Source organism: Cetorhinus maximus, chromosome 16 (assembly GCF_964194155.1).
Source record: "Cetorhinus maximus chromosome 16, sCetMax3.hap1.1, whole genome shotgun sequence".
Lineage (NCBI taxonomy): Eukaryota > Metazoa > Chordata > Chondrichthyes > Lamniformes > Cetorhinidae > Cetorhinus > Cetorhinus maximus.
The window spans coordinates 76,049,030-76,076,501 of NC_135894.1; the positions used below are offsets into that span (position 1 = coordinate 76,049,030).

At 40.6% G+C, this 27,472-nt stretch overlaps 2 protein-coding genes across 11 annotated transcripts in view; one reads left to right on the forward strand and one right to left on the reverse strand.

Moving 5' to 3' along the window:
- The window catches only part of cmss1 (cms1 ribosomal small subunit homolog), a 330,497-nt gene that overhangs the window by 206,915 nt on the left and 96,110 nt on the right, over positions 1-27,472 (reverse strand). For 4 of the 7 annotated variants that reach the window (XM_078560123.1, XM_078560125.1, XM_078560124.1 and 1 more), the window contains one exon: positions 12,054-12,092. The exons of 1 other annotated variant lie outside the window; for it this stretch is intronic. The gene's annotated coding sequence lies outside the window, so the exon portion shown is untranslated. Of the gene's footprint in view, positions 1-12,053; positions 12,093-12,417; positions 12,475-12,538; positions 12,627-27,472 lie in introns of those variants that run through there. 2 more of the 7 variants (XM_078560127.1, XM_078560128.1) reach the window with 2 other exon arrangements.
- filip1l (filamin A interacting protein 1-like) overlaps positions 1-27,472 on the forward strand; it is a 257,274-nt gene that overhangs the window by 154,000 nt on the left and 75,802 nt on the right. The window lies entirely within an intron of this gene.

Consider the following 27,472-nt stretch of genomic DNA (forward strand, 5'->3'; position numbering starts at 1 on the left):
TCCAGAGTATGTTTAGAAACACCTGATATAAACAGCTCAAATTTATTAGAAAGGCAGTGGTACCAAAAATCCCTACCGTTGATCACGGGTATAAGTTGACCCAGCGTATAAGACAACCCACTTTCGACATCAAAATGCGTAATTAGGCCTATACTTGGCATATAAGTTGACCCCCTATTTTTCAACTAATAAATACATGTTTAGGGCTATACTTGCATTAGGAATCGGCCTTAATTTTCAGCCCCAAAATTCATGCTTGGGGTTATACTTGCCTTAAAAGTCAGCGCATGTGATCAAACAGGAGACACAGGCTGTATTGCCAAGAAGTTAAGTGGAAGTTTAAGACATGCACACACAGAGCAGACTGTGCATTGTGACTGATGAACAGGAATGGGTCCTCCTTCAAAAAGAATGAAGTACAAAGCTGGTTTCAAGCTAAAATTCGAAACATTTGCTAACTCATCAAATAACTGCAACACTCAGCGAGGGAATTCGATGTTAATGAAAAACTGGTGCAAGAATGGAAGGAGGAATCATCCACTCTGACTGAATAAGATGTCCAAGGCCAAATGCACTATAAAACGGGGACCAGCCACTAACCTAATCTTAAGAAACATGTATCAGAATAGGTCCTCAAAAATCACTGGAATGGTTACTTCATCACCAGAAATGCAATGTGTGTATACGCAGTAAGCGGGGCAAATCAAACCCTGAGTCCAGCAAAGATTTCAGAAGAACAGCTAGTTGGCGTAGCCACTTTATGAAACAGAAGTGTCTTGTGTTGTGACAGAAGACCAAGATCGTTCAGGGACTTCCAAAAGATCTTGATGCCAAAATTACCAATTTTCAGCAATCCGTCATCAGACAGTGGCAAAATCATGAATACACATTATGTCACATCAGCAAAATGGATAAACCAGCCATGAAATTCAATAAACCCAGCAATCAAATGGTCAGATCATTCACAAAATGCAGGATGGAGAGGAAGATGATTTGTTGTGGAGGGGTGATTATAAAACCAAAAGCACCACATCTGATCCAGAGTGGGATCCTCATTACGATCTTGATGATCATTTTGCCATAGCCAAAGTGACTCAAGATTAATTCAATGAAGTCTTTGTGTCAGATGCATAAGACAATGAATTTGATGACTTTTAAAATGTTACAATTGTGGTTCAAACTATCCTTGTAGAATTTTTTCATTAAAATAAAAGATAACACGTTGATTTAATTTGAATTACCAAAGTTATTTTTTTCACATTTCAAAATGGTGACCACCTACACTAGTGGTTCACATTTTATACTCAACATAAGCTGACCCTCGTTTTTAGAAGGATTTTCAGTAATCTATGGCAAGTCCAGCCGAAATGGGCAAAGAGAAACTAGGGCAGCCTGTCAAGTCAGCCTGGAAAAGAAGCCTAGCTTTGTGGTGCAGAGGTTCCTAATCTTTTCAAGTCCAGACCCATTATGATCAGAAGGCTGACCAGGAAAAGCTCAGAGCACGTTAAAGGCATAATGTGTTGAAATCTTTTTTATTAACTCCCTCTGTGAGCAAGAAAATTATTTAGTGAGTTTCTTCAAAGTGAGTTCTGATTACAGGTCTTACTATGCATCTTCACTTGCTATCTGTAAAATAAAGCTTAATGATTCGCTTTTGGCTTCTTCCCATGTGTTTCTGTCTGCCTTTGGAAAGGCTGGAGAACATTCAGTTAAAGAACACAAATGAGTTGTTTTGCTATATCTCTGAGTTCTTCTAAAATATAATTCAACAGTACAAGCACACATGGACCACTTATAGAGTGACAGACATCTTTGTATTTGAGAGAATATGTAAAGTCAAATCCAAAGTCTGAATCAGTGCATCTAATGGTGTGGGAGCCCATTCCATATATTACAACTGTGTCCTCTCGCTGACCTTGCATTCTTTGTTGTGGTCAATGCCAGGTGCATTCTGGCGCTTACATCAGGATAGTGGGTCCATGGATTTTCAGAGCCACTTTTATTTCACTATTCTTAAATAGCTAGAGTTAGTAAAATGGGTAGATCTCAGTTTCTTTTCCTCCCTCCTAAACTGGTGAAACTGTGCAGTTCCCATAAGAGTCATTTATTGGCAACAAGAAAGATATAAAAAATATTCAGCAGTCTCTAGACATCATTACAAACAAAAATTGTACCCTAGACACCATTTTTGCGTTCTTGAACCAAAATCACGTGTTCTGTGTTGCTGTGGGAACTGTTCAAACTATGTTCAATATTTCTCACAAAGAAATATAGAGCTTACTTCCAAGTGCTCTCTCCCACCCATTCCAAATGAAGGTCACTCCCAGTAAGTGAGGCCTCCAACAGGCTGCAGTCAATGAGTCATGCTCCAGAAATGCTTGTACCTTCTGGATACAAATACTCACCAGACAAAATCTCTTCAAGTCTGCAGGACAACACAACTGCTCTGTTAAAGACTCTGTGAAGGCACACACTAGTTTGATAATCTCTGGATCTGATTTATGAACTAACAGTGCATTTTCCTGTTTATTGTTAAGGCATTGAAACATTTCCTTTTAAAAATTTAAATGCTGCAAATTACTTATCTGTCATTTTGAGAAAATGGACTTCTTAAAAAAATATATAATGCTTTTGTCCTGTATTTTCCATAAATGCACACCAGAACAGCATTTCATTGTAGAAACCAATATTCAATAATACTAAAATAGAATTACAGTGAAAAAAGGCACATTCCTATTCACTTAAATAGAAATAAATGGAATAACCATACAGCGTTACATTCCAGTGCCAATGCATCAAATTTACAATTTTCATCCTTCCACAGTTTTACTTAATCATACCAATGCAACTTTCTACAAGATTCCTTCTATTCTTACAGTATTGGCTCTGGTTTCTTGTGGAAGGATTGGCTCTAGGCCTTCATGTATACTACTTAAATCTGACTGAAAGACTTTAGCAAGACAAGGCTAGGCAGGAATGATTAAACTTCCTTATTTTAGAAACAGCAAGTGAACATGTAGTAATAGATGTAACTAAATCTTATCTTGACTCAATTAACTACAGAACCTTCCTAAGATTACAAGAAAAATAATGGTACTGTATATGCTGACTATCACCTGTTAGTAGGCTCACTTATTTTTTGCTGGCCCACCTTTCGATGCTAACCAGCTATGGGCTTGGAATGAATAAACATTCCTTCACTAAGCCAGACTTCCTCCCTGAACCTATCTAACCGACTGACTGCCCGGTGTCCTTTTTCTCCTATACTCTCTGAGCAATTACAAGATATAGAAGGGCGGAACCACTTACTCCTTCCATGTTCAGGGATTCGCCTACAAGTCTGTGAACAAAATCAACTTCCCCTCTCTCCTGAGTATAGGCAACTTCTCATGCTTACACGAATATAAACAGTACTCCCCACCACCACCACCAACCCCACCCCCCACAAAATTGAAGCAAATAGCTACAAATATTTAGTAGAATCTCTAAACCAGCTCTGGTTCAGATGCCTCATTTGAATCCTAAGTGACATTTACACAGTTCTACAGTTTTAACCCTTTGAGAATTGCATTTAACTCAAAAACATTCTTAACATAAAATTACACCAAGATCACCAGTCCCTATCAGGCAGCAGTCAGAAATTTGAAATATAACAAATGCTATGTAATTGTAAATTATATTGATTACAAACCATTCAACCCTACATAAATATTCACAGCCTTTATTGAATTCCTATGATAATCAATTTTTTTTTGCAAGAGCGAACCTTCCAATTCAAAATTTTAACTTACTGTCAAACCTCCGCTTGTAGTTTTATTACAATCAGTTTGGGTGAGATCAGCTAATTGATCAGGGATTTAAACCAAGGACCAGTTGGTATGGCTTGGTTCCATGTTAAACTGAGCATGCTGAGCCACTGCAGGAACAAGCAAGGTGTTTGTGTTGGAAAATAAAATGTGTGGTCTTCTCACGCGATAGGAAGCAATTGTTTTGCTAAGAACATTATACATTCTTCCCCTGCACTATAATACTCTTTCATGTAACAATTACATTTCTACCAGCATATAGTTGAAATCTATAGGACTATTTCCTTTTTAATTGTGATTCTTTATGTACTTTGAGACACTGACAACATGATGAGGCATGATATAAATTCAAGCATTGAATTTTCTATGTCCTGTTATTTAGCTGATAAATAACAGGGGATTGAATATTTGACAAATTGAATCAGTTAGTCAAGAGAAACCAAACTACAAAACAAAAGCCGATGAAAAATGAAACTTTTTCAAAACACATTAAGCTCTCTCTTGCTGACAAACAAGAATCCAATGTTACAAGTTCCAACTTTCATTCATGCAATCACTCCAATGAAGTTTCTTGTACAGACTTCCCAAAAGCAAAAGTCTAATATGCTAAAAGGGACTACAAACATTAAAAACTTCTAACAATATTTATAATGTTACCCTAGTGATGGAAATTAAAATATATACAAACATGACCATAAATAAGTTAGACTATTTTCCCACTAATAGTTGTCATGGGCCACAAATAATCATTTCCTATTTAAGATCGCAAACTGGCTACATTTCCCCAAGATACTGCATGTTCCATATTTCAGTGCTATTTTTGGAATTAACTTGTACATGTTGGCTCAAAATCCTGGTATTGAGTCTTCATGTTCAAACAGATTCTAAAAATACTGCAACATTGGAAATTATTCCCCAATTAAATATGGTCAATTCATACATGCAGTACCTTTTTTTTGTTGCTGTGTGGCAGAGTAAAATCTTTCCTGTTACCGTCAACAGTCTGGTAAAACATTACTTGCATGAGACTGTCACATAGACTCAAATGGCATGAAGCAAACAGCAGAGCATAAATTGGGGTAAAGCACTTGATCAATAACAAGTGTTGGAAAGGGATAATAAGACATTGATCTGTCTTTGGCCCACCAGTATACTTTCGTAAAGATTGGAGTGCACATGAATGCATGTACAAAAAAAAACAATATCCAGTTAAGATCACAAATAGGAGCTGGCTGGGGGATTTTGGGGGGGCGGGGGGGGGAGAGAGGAAGGTTCTACTTAAAAACTGTGGGATTACGCTATTGCCTCAATAGATAGTATAGAATGGTCACTCCACAGAAGGTGGCTATTTGACTTGTGGTGTCTGTGCTGGCCCTCTGAAGGAACAATTCACTTAGTGCTGTTCCCTGCCTTTTCTCTGTGGGCCTGTATGTTTTTTCCTTTTAAGATAATGATCCAATTCCTATTGAATGCATCCATTGAACCTGCCTCCACCACATTCTCAGGCAGTGTACTCCAAATCCTAACCACTTGCTCCATTAAAAAGGTTTTTCTCATGTCACCATTGCTTCTTTTGCCAATTACATTAAATCTGTGCCCTCTGGTTCTTGATTCTTCCACCAATGGGCACAGTTTCTCCCTATCCACTCTATCCAGACCCCTCATGATTTTGAATATCTCTGTCACATCTCCTCTGAACTTTCTGTTCTCCAAGAAGAGCAGTTCCAATTTCTCCAGTATATGTATGTAACTGAAGCTCCTCATCGCTTGAACCATTCTCATGAATCTTTTCTGCACCCACTCCAATGCCTTCACATCCTTCCTAAAGACCTTTTGGCTGACCAATAAGGACATTTTGACCGTGGAACTGGGAGGGGAGGGTGGCTTCTGCTGACCAGCTCATAGAATCACAGAATTTTAATGGCACAGAAGGAGGCCATTCAGCCCATTGTGTCTGCACCAGCTCTCCCAATGAGCATTACCCCTAGTGCCATTGCCCTGCCTTTTCCCCATACCCCTGCACCTTGTTTCTATTCAAATAATCATCTAATGCCCTCTCGAATGCCTCGATTGAATCTGCTTCCACCACACTTCCAGGCAGCGCGTTCCAGACCCGAAGCACTCATGTGAAAAAGTTTTTTCTCACATCACATTTGTTTCTTTTGCAAATCACTTTAAATCTGTGCCGTCTTGTTCTTGATCCTTTTGAGTGGGAACAGCTTCTCCCTATCCACTCTGTCCAGCTCCCTCATGATTTTGAACATCTCTATCAAATCTCCTCTTAGCCTTCTTCTCTCCAAGGAGAATAGTCCCAACCTCGCCAATCTATCCTCATAGCTGAAGTTTCCCATCTGTGGAACCATTCTTGTAAACCTCTTCTGCACTCTCTCCAATGTGTTCACATCTTTCCTATAATGTGGCACCCAAGACTGTATACAATACTCCAGCTGAGGTCTAACCAGTGTCTTATATAAATTCAGCATAACCTCCTTGCTCTTGTACTCTATGCCCCTATTAAAAAAGCCCAGGATACTATTTGTTTATTAACTGCTCTTTCCACCTGTCCTGCCACTTTCAATGATCTATGCACATATACAACCAGGTCCTTCTGCTCCTGCACTCCCTTCAAAATTTCACCCCTTATTTTATAGTGTCTGTCCATGTTCTTCCTACCAAAAGGCATCACCTCAGACTTCTATGCATCACCTCACACTTCTGAGGAGTGGCTGGGGTAGTGGGGGGGGGCTTATTTCTGATGACCATAAGAGCAGGGGCAGGCCCTGGTGAGCAGGATAGGGAGGGGGTTCCTGGTTACCATAAAAGGGGAGGAGGGTGGTGGTGGTGATGGTTAAAGCAATCAAAACTTACAACTTATCTTGTGGAGTCACAACAATCTCTCTGCCGGCGGACTCAGTCTTGCAGCCCCGCCTACTCAAATCACTGAACTCAGATTCCCAGGCTCAATTTCCCACAGGCTAGAAATAAAGGACAAAAGGCATCCCTTGGAACATTAAACACTATGGCAGGTGTTCTGAGATAGTCCTTCTATCCTGGACTCTAAATGTGGGGTTTGGTCAGTAGACAGTCTGTAGACATATTCCAGTTTCTGCTAAACACTTATTGATTAGTGCTGTATTTAAACAGGTTACAGAGTAGGCATGTTGCTCCTAGGCTTGGTGTTCCAACAGTTCTCTTGAGAGTCTAACACATGACTGACTGATGTCAATGATACATCATCATCTACATCATATATTAGCATATCTCATCTGTTAACCCTTTATACTACACTTCCCCCCAACTATGCTATCCTATTTTCAACAACATGAAACTATGTCCTTAACTATTTACATTGCACATCTGTAACTCCCTTTTTTACAACCACAGATTTTACCCAACTCCTACTCTTCTCCTCCCCAAGTCATAGTCCTGGGGAATTCAATCTCCCACAGTATTCTTGGCCCTCAAGGCTTTCTTCTGCATCTGGTAGGACATATCATCTGCAGAGTAGGACAGCAATTTAGCAACATTGCTGGGAAGCAGAGAATAGATTTCAGGATGACAACTGAAAGGCCAACAAAGACTCTTCAATGAAAGACTGATCCAAGAAAGAAAACTGAAAAGAATTGACATTTGGACTCTATGGGACTAGAAGAGAACAACTCAGGGCACTCTGGACACTAGGAATTTGAACACACAGGGAAAGAGCTTCAGAAGAGGAATGATTGTCAACTCCAGGGAAGACTCACAGCCGTATCATCCACTGCTGTATCAAAGGTTTAAAAGGAATTGAAGATCCAAGATTTCAATGAACTTAGACGATGAAGGAAAAAATGACCAAATTCCTGTAGGACTGTCAGGAAAAGAAGAAGAAATTATTTTCCAATTACATTTCAGGAGGACTGCCTACTTTCTGTTGGCGTGATGCTGCTCCAATTTTTGTTAAATTCATTGACGGGATGTGGGCTTCACTGGCTGGGTCAGCATTTATTGCCCATCCCTAGTTGCTCTTGAGAAGATGGTGATGAGCTGCCTTCTTGAACCGCTGCAGTCCATGTGGTGTAGGTACACCCACAGTGCTGTTAGAAAGGGAGTTCCAGGATTTTTAACTAGCGACAGTGAAGGAAGGGCGATATATTTCCAAGTCAGGATGGTGAGTGACTTGGAGGGGAACTTCCAGGTGGTGGTGTTCCCATCTATCTATTGCCCTTGTCCTTCTAGATGGTAGTGGTTGTGGGTAATATAGGCAATGGGAAGAACTGCTGAGGGTATGGAGACAAGACAGTGTCATGAAAGTATAATAATTCTCATAATATTATTGTGATTTATTGCAAAAGAGGTTAATAGTGGGGTTTGGATAGCTTCTCTGTGTGTTGGGGCGATTTAATTGAACTGCAGACAGCTGGTCTGGAGGCTTTGACTCATCAAAAGTAGCTCGGTTTGAAATGCTAAATAAGTTTTAGAACGTGTAGTGAGGATAATTTGCATTTTTAGACAAATCAGGGTAGTTTGAATTTCAAAGAGATGATAAGATGTTACACCTAGCCAGGGAAGCTAGGCCAAGCAGTGCGTTTATTTTTCCCCAAAGATTACTGATAATATAAGCACCATGAAAAGATTTATATTAAGAGAAAAGTAAAGTTCCAAAGACATATGGGAACAATGGAATTTGCATTAAAAGGGAGAAACATGTACAAAGGGAAATTAGGCTATGTGTCAGTGAAGGCATGGTAAGATCTACCAGAAGTGTGAAAAGCCTCCAGTAGTTCTGCATTAAGCTACTGCCTACAGAAACCAAAGCTGGGAAAAGTCATTTTGAATTCTACTGTCCAGGGTATTGTGTTAACTGGCTGGAACCTATTTAAAATCTAATTTTTTTGTTTGCTGTTGCCTTAATGGGGGGGGTGTAACTCGAAGCCAGATTAATTAGGGGTTTTAGGAGTTATTATAGCAGTAATTTGTAGACCTATGTATGTGCTTGAAATCTTTTCTTTTGTTAATAAATGTTTAATTTAGTTTTGTAAAAAAGCTCTAGAGTCTTGGTGGACTTATTACCACTGAATTAGGGCACGCATCTTGAAATAAAATACAAATTGCAAAATTGTTGTGGCTGCATGATCAAGTTTCCCTCATGGATTTGATCTGCCTTGCTCACATCATCTGCCACATCATACCAACAGCATCATCTTCTGTAATGAGACAAATTTCCTGTAGATGATTAACTCGGAGACAAGATTGCTGTACAGGATTCTGCAGCTTCAGAAGTGCTAAAGATTCTGCCACAACTCTTGTGCTGACCTCCAGCTCCAGAGGGAAGAAGACTTTCAGCTGGGACTGAAGTATGGGTGTCAATTGATTTTCTTTCCTGGAAGGTACCAGCGCTTTAGCAGTGTGATCCTCTATGGACTCTAACCTGGCGTCGGACAAGGCATCGTCTCTGGAAGATTCTTCCTGGATGCCGGGAGATAGGCTAGGCTAGGCAATATATTATTAGGTTCAGTGGAACTAAGATCTGAATGCTGCTCAGCCACTAGAAACACAGCTAAAAAAGACCACAGACACTCCATATGATGCGTCTATCACCTGGAAAGATAAATCATTCTCTAGGACCTCAACCTCCAAGAGATCAACTCATTGCTGCAAGGACTTCTTCCTCATCACTTCCTTCTAGGAAGAGCTAATTCAAGTCCAGCAGGTTTTCATGTGAAAGGTCATCATCTGCTGCAGTGCCCTCTGTATCTGCCACCTCTGGCCTTGCTTCATGAAGGACTGAGAAATTCATAACTTCAATCTTTGCCTTGGTTCTAGTGGATGGTGTCTCCGTGAAAAAAGGGAACTTACTGTCAATTGTATAAACTTTCTCAGCTTCTGAAGGCTGAATTTCCACTGCTTCTAAATATAAGGTTGGAGATTGTTGCATAAAATACAATGAGTTATTCAAATGTTGAGCATCATCTGTTTTTTCTAGAATTCCTAGAAGTCTGCCAAAATCGCCACTCAATAAGGATGTACTTTGTACAGAGTACACCAATGATCTGTTGTCCCTTATAACTAAGAGGAGCAATAATCCTGCCTTTCATTGGAAGGTTTATGCCACCTTGACCTTGTGATAGAACATCTGACGAATGAAGGGTCATTGGCAGAAGTTGAGATTATCTGCTAATATATTCAGAGCAGCTCCAGTATCAATTTTAAAGGTAGTATCAAAGCCTTGAACTTGCACTGTAACTGACCAGTAGTCTGGACTAAGACTTCCCCTAGCAACTCAGTAATTTTGTTTTTATCTTGATTTTACATTTCTTGTTTCATAAATTCAAAATTGTTGGATTTGCAGAAATGCTTGAAATGTCCAATTTTGCAGCACTAGAGCATTCTGTCGATCCTGCTGGGCAGTCCTGGTGTCAATGCTCGGTTTTTGCACCACAACACAAGCATCTTAAAATGGTTGCCGGCTTAAGAGTTTCCCATCCTTCTGCCTGGTTTAGCAGGCTTTCGTGTGGGTTTGAGCACTGCCTGTGGGCCTACCCAGTCAACGGAGTAATGTGAAGACTCAGAGTCACGCCGAATTATAGCCTGATTAAATCCTCTAAGTTCGGCCTGCCTCACATACAAGGCTACTCGATCCCAAGTACAATCAACTTTAGCATGCAGAAAGTCAGAGAGTTTTTCATCCCAGGCACCCACTGCTATGCGATCACAGATTAACTCTTCCTTCAGCAAGAACTAGCTAGGCAATATAGGTCAATTAGAAATAATTCAAATCGATTCCCCAGGTCGTTGGGACTGCTGGTTAAAACATGCTCGTTCAATTACCAAGTTTCTCTTCCGGCTAAAATAGCGTCAAAGCTTTAAGAGTGATCTCAAAGTCTGCAGCGGACTCCTACACTCCCTGCCTTAGGAGAACATCATCCACTATTGGACCTACTGCATAAAGAAAAGAACTGAATTGAAGTTTTTGCTCTTTTTCACGAAGGCCTGATGCTGCTTGATACTGGACAAAATAGGTTTCCAAAACTTCCATTGCTGGCCTCTCTGTGGGCCCTCGAGGCAGTCAAATTGGCAGGGCAAGGGCTGTGACTGCTCACCAGATTCAGTTATCGTTACCTCTCTCCAGTGTGCCTCCTCCTTCTGACTATATTTGTTGTGAGCTGCTATCAAGGTGTTCTCCACTCCGTGGTTTCTTCGATAACAGTGATGTGTTTTTTTTTTACATTAATGTCTACACAGCTGCCACCATGTTCTGAGATGGTCCTTCTATCTTGGACTCTAGGCATGGGACTTGGTGAGTAGATAAACTGTAGATATACTCTGATATCTGCTTAACATTTGTTCTTAAGTACTACATCTAGATAGGTTACAGAGTAGGCACTTTGCTCCTAGGCATGGTGGTCCAACCTCTTTCTCCTCTCCTTCTCGTATCTAACACATGACTGACTGATGTCAATGGTACAGCATAATCTACATTATATATTAGCATATGCTATCTGTTAACCCTTTATACACCAAGCAGCAGGAGAACAACCCACTCTTGTTCACATTGGTGCTCTTTTGTCAAAACTTTTACATTGACAATATTCAAATAGAACATCTAGAACTGGAAAATTCCACTGATATTCATTCATAACATTACTTCAATTATTCCAATTTTTAAAAAAATTTTGATCCTCAGCAGCAGGGTAACTTATTATGAGTGGGATGACAATTTTAATCTATGGTGATGGCACACGGCTTCTTTGATGTAATTTTTCCACTTTTTTGTTTAATTTTTAACATGGTTTTCATTTAACTGAGTTTATAATATAGATTACAAAAAATGGATGAGTCATAGGACTGCAACTTAATTTTGACCTTGTGAGGTTATCCATATACCACGAGAGAGTCACTCTCAAAGCTAATGGAATTTAACTCCAATTAATTCCAGCATTTTTCCTCTCCTAAATATCTATAAAGGGTGCCTAATCTGTAGGGTAATCTTCCTTCTTTGAATGAAAACACCCCCCACATAGTGAAGAATTAAACCCAGATGAGGTGATGTTAACTCTTCAGGCAATTTGATACAGATGACATTATAAAGCTACCCCCGTGACATTCTCTTCCCAGTTCACATGTACAGTACCTGTACATCTTTCCTGGGGTACTGCACCAGTGGTGCATTTTTATCTGATAAAAACCCAAGCATAAAAACAAATTAAGAATAATAACCAACAATTGCACAGCCATTCAGAGAAGCCTCACAAGAAATGAACTCACAGCTGGATGGATGGGGCTTTGCAGAAGATGTTTTCTTTGCTAGAATAAAGACCAAAAATAAGCATTTTAATACATTATATATTCAAAAGGAACATAAAGCCTACTTAAACCATAACAAATATTATACAGTAATAACGAATTGCAACCCATGTCCTTTAATAGAATGTTTCCATTCAGATTTCAACAACAGAGATTAAATGAACATAGCCTGGAAAGAGGTGGAAAGCCACACGCTACTCAAAACACTAAATATAAAACAGAGGTTCCAAGCTATCAATCAAGTTTGACTGACCAATCCAAATGACAATGGAGATGCTGTCTTACAATATCCGTGATAAAGTTGTAGAACATTCCTTAGCTTCACCTGCAGTTTGCTTCACCTGCTCAGTAATGCAAAATGCACCCATTACCCATTTTTCCAAGATTATTTAGATAAGGCATTAACAGATCTAAGTGCACCATGTTTTGCTTAGACATAACATTACCAGATGCACATGTCCCATAAGACACAAAAGCTTTATTGAGGTTTGAGAAACACTTTTGTTCTGTCAATACAACTCAGAGCTCCTTCAGCATCCACGTAATAAAACTTTTGTTTCTGATCAGACTCATGCGGAGGAAGGAACAGTAATTTCCTGCTCAAAAGGAAATCAGGGAGTACTTCAGGCAGGAATTTTGAATATAGTTGAGGGATTGCAACTCTCAGGCCATATTTGATACGTCTGCTAATGAGCACCTGAAGTTTGTTAAATTGTCCAGCCAAACCAAGCTCCAACTGGAGGGATGTTTCTATGTGGAAAAAGTTAACAAAAATACATAGACTGACATGGAGAAACATAGCTTATGCAGTTGTGAACTTAGGTCTCAGCAGAAGTTAAGACATACAAACCCATTTTACAAAACAGGATACGAAAGGATGTCTTCCCAGACACGCTCCTCAGAAGATATTGAAAAGGTTGCCATGGCTACATTTCCTTGAACACAACTTAGCTTTCAAGCTGTGATTACCAAATATTCTAAACTGTGAACAACCTTTAAAACACGTTATTGTAGTGAGTACAGTAGCAAGTGTATATGTGTGGTGACAGGATACGGATCATGCACAGCTGGCAATAAGTAGATCCACACCACTCATTGGAACTAACGCCCCTCTAACTCCCAAACTGGCTAGTGCAGTCCTAAGTTTTGTTCGCTGGTTAACCCTTTCCTTGGCTGATCCCAATTGCCCTTAACCACGGCAAAATCTGGATGACTGGGAAATGGGAATCCTTCCTGCCTGACACTTTTAGTGATTTGAATTCATTTTTTATCCACAGAAAGGATCTGGAATTGGGTTATGTTTAAGGTCTGTGTTTTGAAAAAAGTGAATTTGTACAAGGTTAAAGAGGGAAAGTCATGGACTATGAACTTGTAAGATGCGGACTGAAACAAGACATGTCAATTTATGAAATTGTTCAGCTCACAGCCTGCTTCAAACCAAAGCAATAAAAGTCAATTGTCTTATTTCAGGTCTATTAGCAAGGACGGCCTGCATTCATTTTGAGAGTAGCAGAAATGTCCTTTTTAAATTCATGCCCCATGGGAGGTTGGCAAGGTAATTGGTTTCATTGACAGGCCTGCGAGCAAATTAGTATCCAGAAGTTGCCAACTCATTCTCCTAGGCTATGAGCACATAGGGAGAAAGGGTTACATTGACAAACCTGTTTTAAGGAACAGACTTGGGTACAAAGCCCTAGGCCTGAAGTTGGAATCTAAATAAAGTGCAAAAGATCAGTTTAATTAGAATTTTTTAATAATTCATTCATGGGATGTAGGTGTCACTAGCTAGGCCAGCATTTATTGCCCATCCCTAATTGCCTTTGAGAAGGTGGTGGTGAGCTGCCTTTGTGAACTGCTGCAGTCCATGTGGTGTAGGTACACCGACGGTACTGTTAGGGAGGGGGGTTCCGAGATTTTGACCCAGCAACAGTGAAGGAACGGCAATATATTTCCAAGTCAGGATGGTTAGTGACTTGGAGAAGAACCTCCAAGAGGTAGTGTTCCCATCTATATGCTGCCCTTGACCTTCTAGGTGGCAGTGGTCGTGGGTTTGGAAGGTGCTGTCTAGGGAGCCTTGATGAATTCTTGCAGTACATCTTGTAGATGGTGCACACTGCTGCTACTGTGTGTTGGTGGTGGAGGGAGTGAATGTTTGTGGATGTGGTGCCAATCAAGTGGACTGCTTTGTCCTGGACGGTGTCCAACTTCTTCAGTGTTATGGAAGCTGCACTCATCCAGGCAAGTGGGGACTATTCCATCACACTCCTGACTTGTGCCTTGTAAGTGGTGGACAGGCTTTGAGGAGTCAGGAGGTGAGTTACGTGTCGCACGATGCCTGCCCCTGATCTGCTCTTGTAGCCACAATATTTATATGGCTAGTCCAGTTCCGTTTCTGGTCAATGATAACCCCCAGGATGTAGATAGTGGAGGATTCAGTGATGGTAATACCATTGAACATCAAGGGGCGATGGTTGGATTCTCTCTTGCTGGAGATGGTCATTGGCATCACACAAGTGTCAGGCAATGTTACTTGCCACTTGTCAGCCCAAGCCTGGGTATTGTCCAGCTCTTACTGCATTTGGATATAGACTGCTCCAGTGTCTGAGGAGTCGCGAATGGTGCCGAACATTGTGCAATCATCAGTGAATATCCCCACTTCTGACCGTATGATGGAAAGAAGGTCACTGATGAAGCAGCTGAAGATGGTTGGGCCTAGGACACTACCCTGAGGAACTCCTGCAGTGATGTCCTGGAGCTGAAATAACTGACCTCCAACAACCACAACCATCTTCCTTTGTGCTAGGTATGACTCCAACCAGCGGAGAGTTTTCCCCCTGATTCCCAATGACTTAAGTTTTACTGGGGCTCCTTGAAGATACACTCAGTCAAACACACTGCCTTGATGTCAAGGGCAGTCACTCGCACCTCACCTTGGGAGTTCAGCTCTTTTGTCCATGTTTGAACAAGGCTGTAATAAGGACAAGAGCTGAGTGGCCCTGGCGGAACCCAAACTGGGCATCAGTGAGCAGGTTATTGCTAAGCAAGTGCCGCTTAATAGCACTATTGATGACCGCTTCCATTACTTTACTGATGATCGACAGTAGACTGATGGGGCGGTAATTTGCCGGATTTGTCCTACTTTTTATGTATAGGACATACCTGCGCAATTTTCCACATAGCCGGGTAGATGCCAGTAGCTGTACTGGAACAGCTTGGCTAGGGGCGCGGCACGTTCTAGAGCACAAGTCTTCAGTACTATTGCCGGAATATTGTCGGAGCCTATAGCCTTTGCACTATCCAATGCCTTCAGCCGTTTCTTGATATCATGTGGAGTGAATTGAATTGGCTGAAGACTGGCATCTGTGATGCTGGGAACCTCCAGAGGAGGCCAAGGTGGATCATCCACTCGGCACTTCTGGCTGAAGATTGCAGCAAATGCTTCAGCCTTATCTTTTGCACTGTTGTGCTGGGCTTCTCCATCATTGAGGATGGGGATATTTGTGGAGCCTCCTTTTCCAGTGAGTTGTTTAATTGTCCACCACCATTCACGACTGGATGTGACAGGACTGCAGAGCTTAGATCTGATCCGTTGGTTGTGGGGTCGTTTAGCTCTGTCTATCACTTGCTGCTTATGCTGTTTGGCACGCAAGTAGTCCTGTGTTGTAGCTTCACCAGGTTTACACCTCATTTTTAGGTACGCCCGGTGCTGCTCCTGGCGTGCCCTCCTGCACTCTTCATTGAACCAAGGTTGATCCCCTGGCTTGATGGTGATGGTAGAATGGGAGATTTGCCAGGCCACAAGGTTACAGATTGTGTTCAAGTACAATTCTGCTGCTGCTGATGGCCCTCAGCATTTCATGGATGCCCAGTCTTGAGTTGCTAAATCTGTTTGAAACGTTTAACATGGTGGTAATGCCATACAACACGATGGAAGGTAGCCTCAACGTGAAGGCGGGACTTCGTCTCCACAGTGACTGTGCGGTGGTCACTGCTACGGATACTGTCATGGACAGATGCATCTGCAGCAGGCAGGTTGGTGAGGATGATGTTAGGTATGTTTTTTCCTCTTGTTGGTTCCCTCTCCACCTGCCGCAGGCCCAGTCTAGCAGCTATGTCCTTTAGGACTTGGCCAGCTCGGTCAGTAATGGTGCTACCAAGCCACTCTTGGTGGTTCTGGGTGATTAGCATTGAAGTCCCCCACCCAGAGTACATTCTGTGCCTTTTACTCCCAGAGGCAATGGCTACTTGTATGGTCAAGCTTGAGCTCTAGGCAACTGAAGACAAGGCTACCAATGGTGAAGCAAATAAAATCAGAGAAACACAAGAAGCCAGAATTAGAGGAACTCATATCTTCACAGTTGTGGGGCTGCAAGAGATTACAGAGATAGGGAGGGGTGAGGCCACAGAGTGATTCAAAAACAAGGGTGAGAATTTTAAAGCCAGGACTTTGCTTTACTGGGAACGCAAATTGCTGTGAGTTAGCACATGGGCAGCAGAGTTTTGGATGACAAGTTTATCGAGGGTAGAATGTGGAAAGAATGTGGGTGACCAGCCAGGGGTCTGGTCTGTTGGAATAGTCATAATGACAGCATGTACGAGGGTTTCAGCAGCAGATGAACTGAGACAAGGTGAAGTTATAGAGGTGGAAATAGGTGATCTTAGTGATGGCACAAATATGAAGTTGGAAATTCATCTCGAGATCAAACGTGACACCAAGATTGCAAACAGAGAGGCTTAATCTCAGGCTGCTGTCGTGGAGAAAGTTAGAGTCAGTAGCTAAGGAACAGAGGAAATGTCTGCTCATCCAGTACTGGATGTCAGGTAAGCAGTCTAATAATTTAGCAACTGTGAAGGAGTCAAGAGATGAGGTGATGAGGTAAAGCTGGTGTCACCGGTGTACATGTGAAAACTAATGCTCTACCTTCAGATGATGTCACCAAGGGGCAGCATGTAGATAAGAAATACGACAGGGTCAAGGATAGATCCTTAGAGAACATCAGAGTTAAGAGTTCAGGAGCAGGAAGAGAGCCATTGCAAGTGATTCTCCAGCAGGTGAGAGCAGTCCCACCCAGCTGGACAACAGTGGAGAGGTCTACACCCTACACCTCTCCGCTCGCTTTCCTCCTTTAGGACATTTCTTAAAACCTACCACTTCGACCAAGCTTTTGGTCATCTGACCAATTAGCTCCTTATGTGGCTCAGTGGCATGCTTTACTTTATAGTGCTTGAGATGTTTCATTACACTCTGTATGAATTTAAGTTGTTGTTGTTATTTCCCACTTTCCTCTTAATACATTTAAAACTTTTTACTGTTAGCTTTGATCTCTTGCAATCTTATTCTCATATTTACTTTTTGCACCTCAATACTTTTTGTATCCCTTGGTTGCTTTAAGTAGCCCTCCCAGTCCACCAAATTTCTTTGCTTTTGTGTAAGTCTTTTCTTTTAGCTTGATACTGTACCTTAACTCATTTGTTGACAGTGATTGCTTTACTACACAAGTTGAGATTTTTCCTTTTATGTACTGGTTTTGTATTATACCAAATGCTACTTTAAATGCATCCCATTGCTTGTCAATTTACCATTTAATAGTCCAGTCCAGTTTACTGTCATCAGTTTATGTCTCATCCCTTCGAAGTTTATGGAAAAAAAAAACCCTTGGTTTATAATTCTTCCTTGCCAGTGTCAAATTCAACCATATCGTCACTGCTCCCATACTGTCAGATTGTAAATTACTTCCTTTTCGTTACACATCACTTCAACCTAGTATTCCCTTGTCAGTTCTAAAAACATACTAATCCAGAAAACTGTCCTGAATACACTCTCAAAATTCGTGCCGTGATGATTTGCTGTTCAGCTTCTTCCCATCTATCTGAAAATTAAAATCATCCGTTGTAACCTACATTATTTTTGCTACATGCTTCTGTGATCTCTATTTATTCCTCCTATTACATCATTCCCACAGGCAACCAGAATTTTATATTCTTTGCTGTTCCTTAAATCTACCAAACTGTCTCTACTGCCTGCTCACCTTACTGAAATCCCTCTTTTCTTCTGCTGTAATTATGTCTTTTATCAATATTACTACTCCACCTCCTTTTTCATTTTTCCTGTCATTTTTGTAGTCTGGAGTCTGGTCTCTATAATGGTTACTACATCATACCTTTGAAGGTGAATTTGCTTGATTTACTCCTTATGCTACACGAAGTGTGCAAACGTTTATTTAGATTACTGACCCCACCTGCCCAAGTGATAACATAATGTAGGCCTATCAGCCCCTGATGCCTTGTCTGCCATTCAATGAGTGGGTGGGTGATCTGCAACCTAACATCATGGCTTGATAATGTTGAAGTGAAAAAAACCCTAGTCTCACTTTTTTCCTCACAAAGTTATAGTTGCTGCTCTGGATAAAATAATCTCAAGGTGAACTAAGACTGTCACTCATCAAGTAACTATATACTGCAGGAGATACAACAGCCAATCTGACCCAAAATGAATCTAAATCAGATTTTAGGAGTAAGTGTAAAACCAGCAAAGTCGTACAAATTACATGTGAAACTGGAGGATTACTATGTCAGAGCATTATTAATAAACCAACTCATTACATTTATTTAGTATATGTGCAAATGACACAAGCTATTGTGATCCAATGTGTTCCATTTGTGTGGGGGTAAAATTGATTTCCAACAACTGTTTCTTGTACATACAAAACAAATTTAAGTCTTTGTCCCATCTGACAGAACACTTTTATCTGCAATTCCACAGTACCTAGAAGCGCCAAAGTGTTTACAAAACTTTTTCATTTGTGGTTTTCCTGAGGGAGTAGTAAAGTGAAAGGAAAAAGCTGTACATACATTACACCATTTGTACCTTCCTGAAACAAATATTAAATAGGAAAATAACTAGTCAGCTAATAGTTTCTCTAAGAATAAAGGAAATGATCTAATGTAAGGCAACTTAATTTAAATGGACAAGAACATGGAACCTCCGTATAAGGCACCAGTGCAGGAAGTGGCAGACAAGTTGAGACAAATTCTTAACCACAGACAGTACAACACGTCCAACATTGGGCAGCTCTGGAAGCTGACAGACTTTGAGCTGCCAGTTTCTACATGGCACAGAATAAAATGAGGAAAAGCAGTAATAAATCTGATTCTTACAAAAGGAATAATTCTTTCTCCACCTCCCTCCACCCATTTTTCCTTCTCAAGGCATTGAATCATCTTGAGTATCATTCCATGAGTGCCTGGTAGTGCCTTGTCCAAATGGCCATCTTTAAAAACAAATTAGAGCCGACACAATTTGCACTGAAGATCTATTTAACCACAGGTCACGTTAGACAGCATAACTCTAAATTAACTGAATATATGTTGTTCCAGCTACATTGGAAACTAGGGCTCCTAACCCTCCTGCTTTTGGCTAGATTTTAAAGGAATAGGCAATTGGTCTCCCGAGTGCTGCTGCTGGCAACTCTGGAAGAATGGCCCCTGTATACATGGTTTACGCATGTGCAGTACTCTAGTTGTCTTGAATTGCAGTCAATTTGCGTTGGCTGAGTTCTGCTGGTTTCCCCCTCATTTGGAATGAACCACTTCATTACCAGTTTTGGAAATGATGACATCAGGGTCAATTAAAATCGCCTGAAAACTCCATGGCCTGGATTTTTGTGGAGTCATGGAGAGTCCAAAATGACGGATGTACTTCCGATCAGAAAGTCTGCCCCCACATATGGCAGAAACCATTTTCGCTGAGGGGGAAGTGACTCCCGAATGTCAGGAACCCAAACTCAGCAGGACCATTTGAACTCAGTGCTGAAACAAGAGCCTTAACCCGTAGTGTGCGAGTTACAATTTTTTTTAGCGCTGGCGTAAATGCTCTTGAAGGGTGAATAAGGTCCATAGAACTGTCAAACTGTCAAGTTATTTAAATGGCCAAGCTTTTAAAAATTGGAAAAGAAACCTGCCTGCCTGTGTCTGAAACACGAAAAAAAATCTGTTCTAGCAGCTTCAATAGATGTTTATTGACATAAGCCTAAGAGCTATCATTACAGTATTATTAATGCTTGCCACAATCCATCATTATCAAAGTGTGGGTAAGTTCACAGTTTGATTGACAGCTCAAAGAGGTTATTAAAAATTCGCTGTCTTTGATGTGGGGTTATGAATACAAATGTTTGTTTTTTATAAGGAATTAAGTATTTGAGAGGTTTTAAATATATTAAATGGGCATTCATGAATAAGAGATTTTTTTATACAGTGAAGTCTGTAATACATATTTAGAACTTTATTTTATTTAATCTCAGCATGGCTCCTGAGGCCTGCCCATGGTGGATGCAGGGTAAGTTGGCTTGGAGGATGTAAGGGCAAAGGTTGTTGACACCAAGTTGGCATAGGGGCTATAAGAGGCTATGGGGTGGGTGGGAGTCATGAGTTGGCACTAAGCTGGCATAGGGACTACAAGGTGCCGTGGGGGTGAGTAGGGGGGGGCATGAGCTGGCATGGAGGGTGTGAGAGGCCACTAGGGATGCATTGACCTTAGTTCACATGTGTGGGCATGGGGGTGAGGGTGCATAAGGGGTGAGGGTTAAAGGGCCTAATGTCTAAGAAAACAACTGGGACAAAGTCCCAGAGAACTGAGGTGGGCCTTTTAAGTAGCCTGCCTTGGCACTCAGCAGCCCCTGTGGCTGCCTCCAATCTATGTCCAGGGTGCCTGACTCTATCCAGCACCCATTCCCCTGGAATGAAGATTCCCCCCATTTAGGGCACCCCCCACGTGACCTGAGGCAGGTGTCGCAAGTTGGGAAATTTCCCAGCTCAGCCCCCAACACCCCGCCCCCCATTCCCAATCAGGAGTGGAAATCCAGGCCATGTGTCTTGAGAGAGCAACACAAGTTTGAAAAGGAGATAGTCTACTGTTGTAATATAGGAAACGTGGCAATGGATTTTTGCATAGCAAGCCCACACAAAAAAGCAATGAGATTAAGATTGAATTGTTCTTTTGCAATCATTGTGATCAATACTGTCACAAAAGTTGTTTTTATTTAAACATTACTCGTCCTTGAATCTTTCTATTCTTCTGTGTACTTTGATTTATAAAGTGTCACTCCAAAAACAAAAAGTCAAATATTTTATTCAGGGCTTGATACTAAGACAAGATAAACAAGGTCAATTAAGGCAAATGTAGTAACATTGCAAACAGCGAACAAATGTCATATGATTAAACATCATGAATGGTGTCACACGATTGAATCCTCAGGAATATGGTAAACCAAAGCTGGAAATCCTATTGGAAACAACCTATCAACATAAACAAAGCAGTTGCACCAGCAGTTAGCCCCTAAGGCCACACTTTAAAACTGTTTCTTCAAGGGCTTCTGAAATAGAGCTAACAAAGTATCATTCCAAACTCACTCTAGGTAAGGAACCATTTTCCACTCTTTACGCAACCATTTCTTTTCTCAGATGAACCTATTAAAACCAAGACAGTTCTGAAAAGCTGGCATGGTGGTGCAAAGTCAAAATGCTATTGTATCATGTAATTATTGGACAACACTATGTCAAATATATGTTTAGATTCTTCTATTGAAAAATCTAGACAATGGATCAAATTCCAACATGCAGAATGCTGCTATGGTTGAAAACAGTGGAAAAGAAAGTAAATCAGGAGATAGTAGGTGAGATCAAGGTTGAGTTCTAAAATCCTAAAGATTGTTGAAAAGGGGAAAGGCAGAGAGAAGTAAGTAGTATCATATTTTTAAAGGTCTTGAAAGAGTGAGTTAGAAAAGGAAACAGTGCAAAAGGATTATGATTGCAATGCAACAAGAATGCAGGGAGAAACAAGAGGATGTAACGCGTTTGGTTCTTAAGATGAGGAAGGGGCAAAAGTTCAGAAATGAATATTTAGTAGGTGTTTGGGCTTAAAAATGGTGGAAAGCAATGTTCCCTCCAATTTTTCTTTGCTTTGCACAGCCTGTTTGTTGCTTCCTTCCTTATTTTATGTTGTTCTCTTAACACACATGGGCCTGAATATTTGCTCCCCTGAGGCAAGCGCGCTGAGCTGGGAAATTTCCCGGCTTACTGCACCTGCCTCAGGAAAAAGTGCCCCAAATGATGGGATATTTGTTCTGCGGGTGGAGAGAGAGGAGGGGGTGGTCGGTGGCGGAACAGGTGTGTGATGGAGTCGGGCCCACCGCTCCCCAGACACAGGAGGCGGCAGCGGCTGCCGAGTCACCAAGTGGGCTGTTTAAAAAGGTTTTTTTCGTCTGAGCTGTTTTCTTAAACATTAGGCCCACTAGCCCTCACCCCTCATCTCACCTTGGCCTCACCTTGTACTACCTCCTGTTCTACCTTCTTTTCTACTGGTTTCAATCTTTGCAGTATTCCATTGTTGAGCTTTGGTCCATTATCTATATTTCTCAATACAAGAATCTAAACATTTGCTTGATGCGTTATTAATCAATATTTACATGATACTATAGTAGTGCAACTTTGTACTATGGTGCCAGTTTTTCAGAACTGCCTTCACATGACAAGAGTCCCTATAAAAGTAATACATATCAAATTGCCTGATTTCTCAATCTTCAAGCATTGTTGCTACTAAGATTTACATAATATACAATCTGAACATGCCTACAATTTAAAAAAATGTCATTTAAAAAACAAAAACAAAAATAGCTGGAAAAACTCAGCAGGTCTGACAGCATCTGGGGAGAGGAATACAGTTAATGTTTCGAGTCCGTATGACTCATTTTAAAAAGTTGTATTTCAACACTCCAAACACAATGTCTGACCTTCGTAATAAAAAGAGTCCTTTAGCTTTGAAGAGAATTAAAAATTCTAAAAGCATAAACAATTTTTGCGTATAGCTTGGGGGCAGGTGAGGAGGGGGTGGAGGGGAGAAGGGGAACAATTTTGTTAATAATGCCCATTTCATTATCAATCACAATGATGTGTCACAGTGACCATTTTTATCTCATAAACCTTTGGATCAACTAGCAACTTGTAGTATTTAATTTTTTAAAATAAATCAGTTGGTTGTCACCTAATCACTCCAACATTGTTGAATTAGACTCTCAAATTGAATGCCGGGGAACATATTTAAAATGTCAGCAGAACTTTATGAACCAACCATACAACTTTATAGCACCTGAGAGATTTGATTATTCTAAATTAAACCTGATGTACATGGACCCATTGTTTGATGCACATTAAAAGGACATTAAAACTTGCAAGTTCACTGGATTTTTTGGGTGTTACTACACTTGTTTTTAAAGTTCTCTCATACAAAGTATTTTCAAATCTCAGAACATATTAAATGAACTTATGATCGAGTTGAAATAACTCGTTTCATTTCTTTGAATTTGCTGATTGAAAGATATCCAGTAAGTTATTTAAAGTTGAGTATTAAGTAAATTAATTATTGAGTTTAAATAATAGCAGTAAATTGTTACTTTTTTCCTCAGAGTAAAGGCAAAGCACAATAATTTATTTAAACACCCAGAAATATTTAATAAACTTTTATACCAAACATATTTAATAGACTTTAAAAATAAAATAAATTGAAAAATATCTTTGCAATACTATCAGGATGAAATGTGCGATATTAGTATACAAATACGTCAATGCATTATGAAATTCGCCTGTTCACTATTTTAATCAAGACATTAAATAATTTTTTTTACATGAGATTAGAAGAAGTTATGTGCTGAGAATGCACCACACAATATCAGCCATATACGTTTTTGATGGGATGCAGTTGGGAAAATGAGAAACGTCCAAGTTTCTAAAAGCTTCCATTTTCTGCCCCATCTTGCCTTCAGGTGCACCCATTATTGTATCAATTTAAACTGTATATACAGTGCTAGTTGTGCTTTAATAGCATGCATGGTTTTATTTGCTTAAATACTACATCGGTAAAATTTTAAAACATTCAGCATTTAAGGAATAGAGAATGGTGGTGTTTTTAAATGTCTACGTTTCAAGCTTTAGAGTCAAAATATGTCAACCAACTTTATGTCATCCGCCAATCCATTTTTTTCTTTGCTTTGTTCCTACTGCCAACTAATCCAACTTATGAAACAAAACCCTCTTTTTTTATTCGTTCATGAGATGTGTCGCCATCTAGGTCACCATTTATTGCCCATCCTTAATTGCCTATGACAGTGTATAGTGCAACAAGCTGACGGTTATACCTTCAATACAGATTATGTTGACAGCACAGTACTTTCTCAGAAACTGAAAAGTTGGGAAATAAAACCTGTTTGTTTAAAAAAGCCATGGGCATTGTGCATGTGCTATATATGTACATGCGTGACATGATTCCTGAACTGGAAGAACCACATCAGTAAATGCTACAATACCAGCACAAGAGCTTAGGAGAGCTTAGACAAAACATCCCATGTTGGTTTCCACAGAGAGGGTCTTGTAGAATTTACTCCGTTTATAGTTTGCATTTTGGGACCAAATGATTCATTCACTGGCTTTTATTTGCTACTGTAAATGGGATATCAATCTCTCCCCTCTCCATAATTAGACCTGATCCATCACATCTAATTTGCTGAACAGTTGGTAAAATTACATCGCAAAAGCAATAACAAAAATCAATTTATACATGCAGGTGTATCACACAAAAATACATTGAGAACACGAGTATAAACATATTCAGCATCAATCTCTATGCACTGATTTGAATCCAAAGGGAGAAGAAAATTGCAATCTTACTAGCTTAAAGCATCATCTAAGTTTTCTTTTCCTTGTCCTAAATGTGGTGATTCATGCTGGAGTCTGGTTGTTTAAACTGAAGAGTCAGGCAGTCAGATAGCTTTTTTTTTGGGTTACATTCTTGGGATATGGGAATCACTGGCAAGGCTGACATTTTATTGCCCATTCCTAACTGTCCTCGAGAAGGTGGTGGCAGCCCTTTTGGCACCACTGCATGTGGTGAAGGTGTTCCCATTATGCTGTTAGGGAGTTACAGAATTTAACTGAGTGCCAATGAAGGAACAGCAATATATATTTAAGTCAAGATAGTGTGAGACTAGGAGGAGAACCTGGATGTAATGGCATTCCCATGAATCTGCTGCCCTTGCACTAATATGTGATGATGGTCAAGGTTTCAGGAAGTGCTGTCAAAGCAGCCTAGGTGACTTGCTATAATGCATCCTGCAGCTAGTGCACACTGCAATCATGCAGGTGGCAGAGGGAGTGTCAATTTACATCTTTGTAACAGTCCCCCATCAAGCATAGAATGTGTGGCCAAATATCTGAGCTGTGTCTGATTGACCAGACTTCATAAGTGATCCAGCCAAGAGTATTCTAGATAAAGGTATATCTACCAATGGAGAATTAGGGCCAAGTTCTGTCTCCATGGCAGATTTAGTAATCTGATATTTTAGCTAAGCCGGTCCACAGTCCAAGGCACTGATGATAATTGATCATCCAGCCTGAGTCATTAATGGGATCTGGAAGGTGAGGTTTATTATGGGAAGTGATTCATCCCATATGGCTCTGGTCAATCCTGCAAGTTTATGCTTGAACTGAACCAAATCAAAGTGGCAGAAAGCCAATTGGTTCATTATGCTGACAAGCTGTGCTTGTACCAATGTACATCCAGGATCGAACTCTTAATCTTTGGTCCTCATTAAAAACCCTGCACCCCAGCTACTGACAACTGTCTGTGGCTTAACCAGACCATTGACAAAATTGTCATATTTGACCCAAAGTTGAGCTTCCCATCACGTATCTCTGCCATCTTTAAGACCACCTATTTCCATCTCTGTCGCACCATTGGACTCGATCCTTGCCTCAACTCGTTTGCTGCTGAAACCCTCACCCATACCTTTGTCACCTCTAGATTTGTCTATTCCAATACATTCATCAGTGGCCTCCCAATTTGTACCTTCCTCACCAACCCCCTGCGCCACCTACCACCCCCATAAGGTTGAGATCATCCAAATGTCTGATGCACTTGTCCTTACTTGCACAAATTCTTGTTCACCCATCATCCCTGTGCTCACTGCTCTACACTTGCTCTCTGTTAAACAACATCCAATTTTAAAACTCTCATCCTTGTTTTCAAATCTATCCATAACTTTGCTCCTCCTATCTCTGTAATCTCTTCCAGTCCCACAACTCTCCAAGATATCTGCACTCATCTAATTTTGGTGTATTGAACATCCCAATTTTAATTGCTCCACCACTGGTGCCCATGTCTTCAGCAGCATATGCCCTAAATTCTGAAATTCCCTCACTAAAACTTTCCACCTCTCCTCCCTCCTTAAAGATGCTCCCCAAAACATAGCTCTTTGACCAAGCTTTTAGCCTTTTGCCCTAATACCACCTTATGTGGCTCGGTGTCAAATTTTGCTTTATAATGCTCTTTTGAACCACTTTGGGGCATTTTATTATGTTAAAGGTGCTATATAAATACAAGCTGCTCTTGATGTTATAGCCTCGCAGCTTACCAAATCGAGTTTGATGCATGGAAACCCGTCAACATAGCTCTTCTTAAATGTAGAGTTTCTATTCAACTGATGTAGAATGTACATCTCTGTGGGGATGTTCCCAATGTAAGAAAGTCCAAAGAAATAAATTATAGGTTAGGAGGAGCTGTGGCTTGGGAATCCTGAACTGTGCAGTTGGACTGTTGAAGTTTCACCATCTAAAGCTATACATTCTCTCAACACAGAGTAATAATCAGCATCAAATAGTTTGTTGGGTTATGGCCACCTTATCTTTTAAGGTGCTGGGTTGCAAGGTTATCTGGAGCCAAATGGGAAAGATCAAAACACCCAGTGACAAATATAGATCTGACCAGTGAGCCAGGTTGGCTATCAAATCTCCAGTACCCTGGAGCAGGTTGGACCGAGTTGGCACAGGTTCTTGATTATCGAGACAGCCAATAGGAGTTTATTAGTTTCAAACTTCCATCCCGGAAGTTTCTTTGGTTAGAAAAAAATCCTACTTAACTACCTCTTTCTGCAAGAAGGATTGGGCAATTGACAAGCATGGACTTGAGCCCTCAATCGGCAGGCAACAGGTCCCAGGAGCTCCTCACTAACACATCTGAGCAGCAGAATCTCACCATAAAATACTGCCACAGTCATCCTGATCAAAGCACGGACACAGGAGATAAATCCATTGAATTTTCACCAGCTGCAACCCAATCAGGATGTGCACCCAGCTCTGAATATATAGTACATTAACCAATCAGTGCTTAAAACTCTTTGGATCTAAGTAAGTGGAATATGTTCCTGCAATATCAGATAGATAGAAACTGTACTTGTGTAGATTTCTCAATAGCTTAATTTGGAGGCACTTGGCAATGGGTATCTGTGCATGTTAACGCATAAAGGGGATCAAAAGAAAATCTTCAAAATTGGGAT